Source organism: Melopsittacus undulatus, chromosome 1 (genome assembly GCF_012275295.1).
Source record: "Melopsittacus undulatus isolate bMelUnd1 chromosome 1, bMelUnd1.mat.Z, whole genome shotgun sequence".
Classification (NCBI taxonomy): Eukaryota; Metazoa; Chordata; class Aves; order Psittaciformes; family Psittaculidae; genus Melopsittacus; species Melopsittacus undulatus.
The window spans coordinates 93,647,746-93,657,288 of record NC_047527.1 but is presented as its reverse complement, the minus strand read 5'-3'; the positions used below and the strand labels follow the sequence as shown (position 1 = coordinate 93,657,288).

General features: G+C 39.0%; 1 long non-coding RNA gene across 1 annotated transcript; it reads right to left on the bottom strand.

Moving 5' to 3' along the window:
* Positions 1-222: 222 nt before the first annotated feature.
* On the bottom strand, positions 223-6,126 carry LOC115946649 (uncharacterized). Its single transcript, XR_004080702.2, has 3 exons — positions 6,012-6,126; positions 5,016-5,066; positions 223-4,923 (listed from the first exon to the last, which is right to left on the bottom strand). It is a non-coding gene; the product is annotated as an uncharacterized lncRNA (long non-coding RNA).
* Between the last annotated feature and the right edge of the window lie 3,417 nt (positions 6,127-9,543).

The following is a 9,543-nucleotide window of genomic DNA, read 5'->3' as shown; positions in this document are numbered from 1 at the left end:
AAATATGATAATACTGTCTATCCTTTATCCACATTCGGGACTTTTGAAGTTTTAACTTGTGTTATTCTTAGAGAACAAGTTCAAAAAGCTCTGTTAAAAAAAAGGGGGAGGGGGGGGGGAGGAGGAAGAAACTTGGAAAACACATTGTTTGCATTTACCTAAAAGGAGAATTGCAACCCCTAGCCAATCCTATAGGATTTAGTAAACTTTTGGGTTTGGGTGTTTTTTTTTTTAAGCTTCATGTAAGAAAAGGTTTTTCTTCAGTTTTAAAGCTGTTTTGGCAAGGCTTTTCCCCAAAGTGAAAAGCAGCATAGCCACAAGGTTGAAGAGGAATTACTTGTCTGCTACATATGTAGCAGCAGATTGCATATTCATGAGGTGCAGCTGCCATGAAGGCCACCCCAGGCCGAGTGGCCCAGAGGAGAGCCAGGGGTGGGGAGCAGTGGCTGGTGGGTGCCTGCAGCCATCCCTCGAGCAGGGCCGAGCCTCTTCCCTGTGGTAGGACTGGGGAAGGAGCACTCTGCTCTGAGTGCTGCGCTTTTTGAGCATGCTCCTTTGTTCGGCCCCTCACATTCCCTCCCAGTCACCAGTACTTGTCTTTCCTGCTTGCTCTCTCACCTTCCCTTGCCTTCTACAAGCTTATCACTACCACATTCATAACGTTCAGCTCATCTTTTCCTGCCATCTCTATGAACTAGTAAAGAGCTGCAAGAAGAGAGTTTGGCAGAAGCCCACATAGTACCAAGAATGAAGTAATATTGCTACCCACTTCCACAGCATCATGAGGTCATCCAGATGTTAGTGTCATCTGTAAAGCTGAGCTACAAAGACACTGTGTGCTGAATCAAATTTGGGTTGATTTTAAAGATGTTGCTTATACTTAGTACTCCTGGAAAGGAGGCAAAAGGTAATCTCTGTGCACACAGGAAAAAGGGTTCTCCTAAAATTCAGCATTTCTAATTTGTTTCTTGTGAGAACATTTCTTGAGTGATATATTAAAGGTAATTCAATAACAATAATAAAATCTTGCATAGGTTTTGTGAAGTCCTTCATCAGCCTGTGGACAGTTATCCATGCACTCTAAAGACGGTCCTGGCAGAGGCAGAGAAACTCTGGAGCAGCACCTGGCTATTGACTCACCATAAAACGGTCACCCAGGCAGATACACAGTTGACATACAAGCTTTGTGGAGGCTTTCTGCAGAGCTTTCTTCAGAGGAGACTGTCATCAAATAATACTGTTTACTGTTCAAAACAGAATGGTGGAGGTAATAACTGTGATTATTTTAAATGTCTTTAATTTTAGGATCTCCTGAGGCACGGAAATAACTGTGACTAAACCCAACAGTGTCACACCATTAAGACTGGTCTTAAGAGTGTCCTGCCATTTTCTGATATTTCAACTTTAGGCAATGTTTAGTATTTTTTAGCATAAAATTGCCTTTGTACCCAAAATTTCACCCCTTCGTTCATCCCTGTAGTCTTCAGACATAACGGGTCTGGTAGGTAGGGACATACCAGTTTCTGGTAGGAAGAGGAAAAAATACATTTTCATCTAAAAAGAGTGAGAGAAAAAAGTACATTTCTTACAATTTTTTCCTTTTGTGCTCAGGACAAATACAAGACTGGCTTTCTTCCTTGTTTCCTTCCTTATAATTGTTCTTAATGATGGTGGTGGTGTGACAGTTACAAGTAGTATTGTTTTGTTTTTGGGGGTTTTTTATTAATCTTTTCTGAATAGATTGCTCAAATGATACCATTCTGTACTTGCCAGGGCCTGTTCTACAGTCTCTGTCACCTACCTTGCTTATGCTGCTTGTACAGAAAAAGGTTACTGGTTTAATATGAAATATGAATTTTTATTTCAAAAATAAACCTATTTCAAAAGCTTGTTTTCTCTAAGAATTGTATTTTTCTGAACAGAGTGTCAGAAAAAGGTGGCAGAATTCTACAGTACCCTATGTAATTCTGATCTAGCTGTCACACTCAAGAAGCATATATATGAGTGATATCAACTTGCAGGTGTGCTCAAGTGAGGCAGGATGTCTGAATTTGCATTGCTTTATAGAGTCTGTATTTAAGTTTGATTAATTGGTATCAGAAATAACAAATTGCCTGTGTGGAACCTCAGGAAGCTAGAATATTATACTGTGTTTCATAATACAAGAATCATGCAATTTCCATGTATTATTAAAAAATTTTAATCCTCGACTCATGTGCTTCACCAAGACACAAAGTCTGGTATCTAATCTGAGTGTCTGAAATGAATTTTAAAAAGCCTGTACTGTTGAATTTTGGTTTGTAAAACTACTGATTTATTGAATACTGTATAGGAGGATGCTAGTTATAGTAATTTTGTGGATTATAAATACAATAGTTGAAGAATGTGAAAAATACTGCACTCCTGCTATTCAAAGGTTTCCTGTGAAAGAGCTAAACAGCCCTTAGTTTGGTTCAGCAGGACAGCCTTTGAAATTCAAGGTGTTAAACCTGTTGATATGTCAGAAAATACCCCTGTATTCAAGAAAGACATTGTGTGCCCCAGTGCGGGGCAGGGGAGTAGGGGGCGAAAGGGTTGAGGCACTTACTTTATCTCAGTGCTGATCTTAGGCTTTTCCTCATGCTCTCAGCCCCGTGACATAAAGTTCCTTCTCATGCCTCTGCTGGTGTGGCACAGAAGTTATGTGGTTCTCAGGGTAGGTATTTTGTGCAGGGTGGAAGTAACCAGGGTACAAGACTGCATCTTATGTATCTTACACCAGGTGTATAAGTAATGCTCATTCCAGAGGTGTACAACTGTCAAAGAACATCTCTGAGGCACTGCAGCATGTTGCTAATAAGAGCATATACATACACACAGGCATTGTCCTGAAGGCTGCTGTGTATGACCTTTTGTCCCTGTATATATAAAAAGGGGAAAAAAACCCTAAACCCACTGGGGAAAAAACCCAGTATTTAGACTAGAGAGCTAAAAAAGACAGAAGATGACCAAGTTCCTATAGACACTGGAGACACTTGCTTTTTAGGATAGATGTACACTGCAGACTATAGCATTAAAAATACCCTGAAATTGTAATCAAGTCATCTTGCATATCAGGAAGGTACATAGATGCTTTTAAATTTTCACCCTTGATTTATGTGTCACATCAGCTCTGATTCAAGAGTGGCTCCTGTTCTCCAATGTATTTATATAGCAGCTGGGAATGGGTTGTGGTGCAGGTGTGCCCTACTCTACTTTTGTTCTACTGCTTCTCTGTGCACAGCGCTGCTCCCAGCTCCTTCTGGGTTGAAGGCTCTTCAAGGCAGCAGACTTTTGGCTCCTTTGCATAGCTCCACTAGCCCACAGCTTACCATGTCTTGAACTTTCTGCTTCCCTGTTCTCAGCATCACTCTAATTTTTTCTAACTTCTGCACTAATTTGTTTTTTAATCATGTAAAGGAAATTTGAACAGAATTCACCCTTGTGCATTAAAAAAAAATTACACAAAAATATCTTACGTGGCAAAAAAATTACCTATGGAGATTTCATCTCCAGAATCACATGGAGTAAGTGAGCAGATAAATTGCAACCTACTGATGAAGATAAAAATCATGTGTAATTTAAGCTTTCTCAAGTAATCTATTCTTGGTTTTCCATTTTCTTATCCTAGAAATATAATACCATATTTACTGCTATAAATGGAAGAAGCTCTGCTGTTCTTACATAGATATATGCTGATGTATTTTGTAATCTTATATACTCCATATCTATATTCAGTAACTGATGTTTCAAAATGCATGCTGCTGTACATTCTAGTGTTAAATGGGCTGCTGCTCAGAAAAGCTCAACATGTAATGCCAAAATCACTTCAAACTAGGGGAGCAGAAGTGGTATCTGATTGCTCTTTGGATTGTTCAGAGATTCCTAAGCAAATCCAGCCATGAAAGGATATCTGACACCCAACTATCTCACAGCCGTGGTGATCCTGCAACTAAGACATTCGATTGCATTTACAATTTTTTGGCTACAATTGTTTTCCTTTTGGAATGCAGGGTAACAGTACTATATTAAGCACTTGCTGACAGGAGCAGTGAAATCTGTTGTTTAATGAGGCTGTAATATTGCATGCATACATAAACTGGCTGTGTGTGATATGCCACTACTTAAATGAGAGCCTTCCATACTGACACTGTCATTTGTAACAGGGACAAATTATAGCACAGGTACACTTCCAGTGCTACGGTAGAGCAGTTTTTCAGGTTTGGTTAATACAGTAGAGGACAGTATCTAGCTGGAGTAAAAAAAAAACATTCAATCATAGAATGGTTACGGTTGGAAAAGACCCTAAGATCATCTAGTTCCAACACCCCTGCTGTGGGCAAAAAGCTCCTTATTTACCATTCTGGTTTTTGATTCTTCAAATTGACTTGTATGTGGTCTGGTTGCACACCTGGCAAGTCCAAGTGACCATTCAAGTGCTTCTGAGGCAGCAGTGCTCAGTTGCATCTTCCCACAAGAAAGCAGGAATACTTCCTGCAGGTTTAGGAAATGGTGTCCCACTGTCCTGCACCCAGGAACAGTGGTCAGTCATCTACCAGTTCATAGCACTGACTTGCTGCAGAGGAGCAGGCCCTTGCCAGGTGCTTCCCAGCCTTCTGCGTGCTTTCTGGGCCATAAAAGGTTTACTGCCCCACAGCTGCCTTCTCTGGGGAGAAGCCAACCCCAGCAGTGATGTGAGGAGCATGACAGCAGCTCTGGAGGGGCAACTGCTGCTTTTTGGGGGGGCATGTCAGAAGTTTTGCACACCTTGGTCTGTGTGATAGACCCACGTTCCTCTTCACAGCAGCCCCTCTGCTTCCTTTTCATTTTGAAGCCTGCTCACGAGTAGGCGAAGCATCATCTGTATGTGGCACACTCATAAGCCTCCTCTGTGGTTTTCCTAGCCTAAAAATAAGGGGAGCTGTTAGTCAGGAGCTGCTGGTGACTTCCTCAAGGGGTAACAAGTGACTGCTGTAGATGTTGGTATGTTAACTTACATTTCTATTGTTGAAAATCATAGAAAGTCCTGCAAGGCCTTTGCAGTCTCTCTGTATAAAGCAAATAGATTTAGATTACTTGTTCTGTCCACACTGATGAGATATAGTCTCATTTATTAGCTTACTCCTTCTCTCTTTAAAAGTTGGCAAACACTGGGGGAAGCTCTGCACAAACTAAAAAACCATATCTGCTACCTACAAGTTTTGCCTTATTATTTCCTCTATTATTAACCAAAAGAAGAAAAAACCAACCAACAACAGTTACTCCGCATTTATCACAGTGACTAGTAGAAAGCATGTGATTCTTAGGGTAAGCAGCAATTTACAGATGGCCAGGTGCAATCAACATATCTAATCTTATCATGCATTTGTTTTATTCACAGCTGCAACAGTTGGTGTCAGTTAATAGGTTACCAACCATGAAGTATACTTATTTCCTTTTATCCTGCTTCAGGGCTACAGAAGTGATTTGTAAACTGTCCTAGCTGTTGAATTTACATTTAATTTTCATGTGCGTGGCTTTGTTGTTACTTAGTTTGTGCTACTTAGAAAGAAAATGAAAATGTCTTTCAGGGAATCCATTTGATTAATTTATTTTCTAGGGATTTAGAAACTTTAAAACCATATGCTTGCTCTAATCTAAGGTAGAACACAAGTGATTTGTCAAGGATAAATGTTTTTTTTGTTTGTCTGTTTTATGAGAATGATCTGTCATTGATAAGGGCTCAGTTTTGCCTACTTAGCTCCATCAAGTCACGTAGTGGATTTGCTGTCAGCCCTTCTGAATAATCAAACACAGTCTGTAAAAGCTGAATTTTAAATAGCAGCCATAAAAAATAAGTATTACATTCTCTAAGTTTTATAGCTCACACTGTGGACACTGGGATGTATAGATATATATACACAGCAGTCAACATACCATATAACCTCCAAAGCTCTCTATATTCTGGTCCAAAATTAAAGAGTTTGTTCAAAATAAATGTATTTCATTCTTACCTTACTCATGTCCGGTTTTTGTAATGGAGTCACAATTTTGATTGTGTCAATTTTCTGCTTTCACTTAACATCAAAATGACTTTGTGTTAGATAGAGTGATACAGTAGGTAATTCCTTTACAACTTACATGCTTCTGTATCTTTTGCTTACATGTATCTAGGAGTTTTAATAGCAAAGGGTAGAGCTTTTTTAGCACTTTTCAATGTAAATTTGGTATTCTTGAAAGTAAAGATGTTGCACATGTAAGTGTGTTTAACAAAGAAGAAAAATAAAGAGAAAAGAATCCCAAGTTTTGATCCTGATTATGGTTTTAAAATGCATGACCAGCAGTGTCTTATCATTGGCATAGAGCAGCATACATACATAGTAATTGGCAACCATTAAATGTATTAATTTAATGGTCCTGAACAAATAACTGCAGGGACTAATTTGCGTATTCAGATTAGCTCCTTTCTTTGCACACAATGTTTTGTGGTGGATTGAAATTCCCTCTGACTTTTTATTCTGAATTACATTTTCAATTTTTAACACATTTTTGTTGATCTGATACTTAATCCTAGCACTATATTTGCATTGCTGTATAAAAACATGGAAAAGAAGATCTTTGTTCAAAAAGCCGATTAGTAGTTCTTCATAAACTGAGGATCTAAGGTGAAGGCTTTAAAACATTTTGTAATTTATAACTAATGACTGCATGCATGCATACTAGATTTTGTACAAACTGACCTTTTTTCTCCACTAGCCTGACCTCAAAGACTTGTGTTCATGCTCCTTCTTATTGCTCATCATATTACTGCAGGTGGGAAGGCTTCTGCCAGTGAGGCTAAAAGCCTTCCAGATGTATCTACATCAATTACTCTGTCACTGGGGTTGGAGACAGGATTACCCAGACTGATTAATGCATTGTAAAAATGTATGATTTACAGTTAGGCAAATAAAGCCTTAATAGCAAATTTTAAGCTACCAGCTTAAGGAGCTTTTGTTGTTGGAAAGTGAAGCTACTGCCTTCCCTGATCTACTTGCTAAATCTGAACTTAACTTTCAGAGATGGAATATTTGAATAATTGACTGTTTATGCATGGTTACACATGCTAATTCCACTCCAAAGTAGAAGATATTAATGCATATATGGATGTCTACCTGTTGTAATGGTTCATATTTCATACTGAGTTCACTCACTATCTGCATAGCAGTGTGGGGATTGGGGTGCATTTGGTCTTTCTTAGTAAAAGTAGTCTGTTGAAGGAAGATTTAGTCTTAGGAAGTGCAGGGTTCATATAATTTTCTCCAGAAACATGGGTGAGTGCATGGCTGAAAAGGGTTCAACACGTAAGAGAAACGCTATTCTCTGACTCCCCATATCAGTTCAAAGTTCAGAACAAAACACCTGGTACCAAAATACTTATTATCACCTTCATGTCTAACTATTCTGTTACTATTTGAATGTGGGCAACTTTCTAACATGAGACAATACTTCATAAAACTGCATAATCTGGGGTATTCTCTAGGGTGTGTTTTATTTTGTTTTTACCTTTTATAACACAGAGCACAGTCTGACTACAAATATTATGTGATCAGTCCTCAAAGCCATACTTCATCTTAGTAGCAGCAGTGACCTTGACCTTGAACTCACCTGGGTTTCCTGTGCCACAAGAATTTTGGCTTTTGCCCTTTTACTGTGGGTGCACCGGGGTATTTGGGCCCTGGATTTTCATCAGTTTGGGAGTTGCATTACTTATATTCAGTAATCTTCTCAAGTCAGTCTGAGATCTTTCTTCAAATTTGCCAGTTTAGAACTTGAAATAGAATTGGATTAATTTTGCTTTTTAATGACTAAGCACACCATTATTTTAATAATGGCAGTTCAGGCACCCAAGTAGTAATTATTCTTGACAGTTCTACAGGTGCACATATCTAGTTCAGAATATATTACTGAACATGTGTTCTGGTAGACTTCAGAGCAAGCAAACACAACTGACTTACTTCTACCCTCACAGAGCCTTATTTTCTATTAAAGACTATTTTGTTGAATTACAGCATTTAGATTTGTGAAGTAACCTTCTTTCTTTTGGCTTTGGGTGGAGGTTTATGAGGAAGGGCAAGAAAAGATCTTTCCTTCCTTAATCTCTTAAAGACACCTAGACTTTGGGACTTAAATGCTACCAGTCTCAGATCCTGCTTCTGAAACAAATGGGCATGAACTTAAGCATTAGCCTCAGATAAAGGAAGTGAGTGCTGTCATTTAAAGGATGCAGGAACTTCACTTCCATGATTCACTTTCCATTCATGGCAAACCTGTTCAAGAGAGACTGTTCCTCCTGCACTTGGCATCATTTATTGCCCAAAGTAGCACGTAAGAGAAAATGTGGCTCTCACTGGTCCATAAACTATAACAAACCTCACCAGTATCCCACAGCAGGAACTCTTCTGTTTGTGCTCCAGACTCCAGGCCTCATACAGTCAGTAAAAGTCATTTGCTGGAAATACGCTCAGGCAGGAAGACAAGATAGGCCATTGGAGCCAGGAAACAACTTTCTGTTTTGACACTTAGAGGTCTAAACCCAGGCACACGGAAGGGACAGATGATACTATTGGTACCTTTGGTACTAATGGTAATAACAGAGTTTTCTGAACAAAAATAGATCAGAGTGGTAAAAAAAAAGTCTTTGATCCTCATCAGAACAGGCAGTATAATGCACAGATGGAAGTAGATTGTAGATGGGACAAATACACTCCTGTCTTTACAAAAGGTGTATTGTGGCTGCTTAACTCAAAAGCTGTGTTAGATAAGATAAAAATTCTCTAGAGAAACAAAAAGAAGTATTTAGAAGTCAGTTAAGTATTTATATAGTGCCGCATAGGCAATTATTAATTAAACTGGAGAAGATGGGGAAATTTCTGGTGTTTGTAAGGTTAGTGAGGCAAGGGGTCAGGCAGATCAGCTCTTGGGGCTGCTGAAAATGGAAGGTTTGGGCTAGAATGAAGCTTGTAGTGCAGTCATACAAGGATTGGTCTTAGTGTTGTTTTTATTTAGTATTTCACTAACGATTTGGAAGCACATTAGAGAAATCTGCTCATAAGACAAAGAGGCACTGCTAATAGAAAGGAAGATTGGGATAACAAGGAGAACTGGAGTACTGCATGAATGGGGCAGGAGAAGTGGGATCAGGAAGTACAAAGTACAAGTCCAAGCTGGTACAGATTACCAGTAATCATTGTTACTGAGGGATAAGTGTGCAGTGGCTATAAACGACAAAGGCAGATGGAGCAGTCTGGATATACAAGTGTGTCGCAGCAAGGTTATCGTCTACCAAGGTGCTGCAGCCATAGAAAGCCAGAAATTTAATAATTTCATAAGTCACAATGATTCTAAGACCAATTTATGTTTTTTTTTCTTTTTCAAGAGGTTGTAGAAACAATTAATACTGTTGTACAGGTCCCTTGGTAAGGTACTAGTGAAAAAGCCTGGGATACTTGTGATTCATTTTCAGAAAAGATTAATTCAGACTAGTAGAGGTTTAGAGAATAGTTA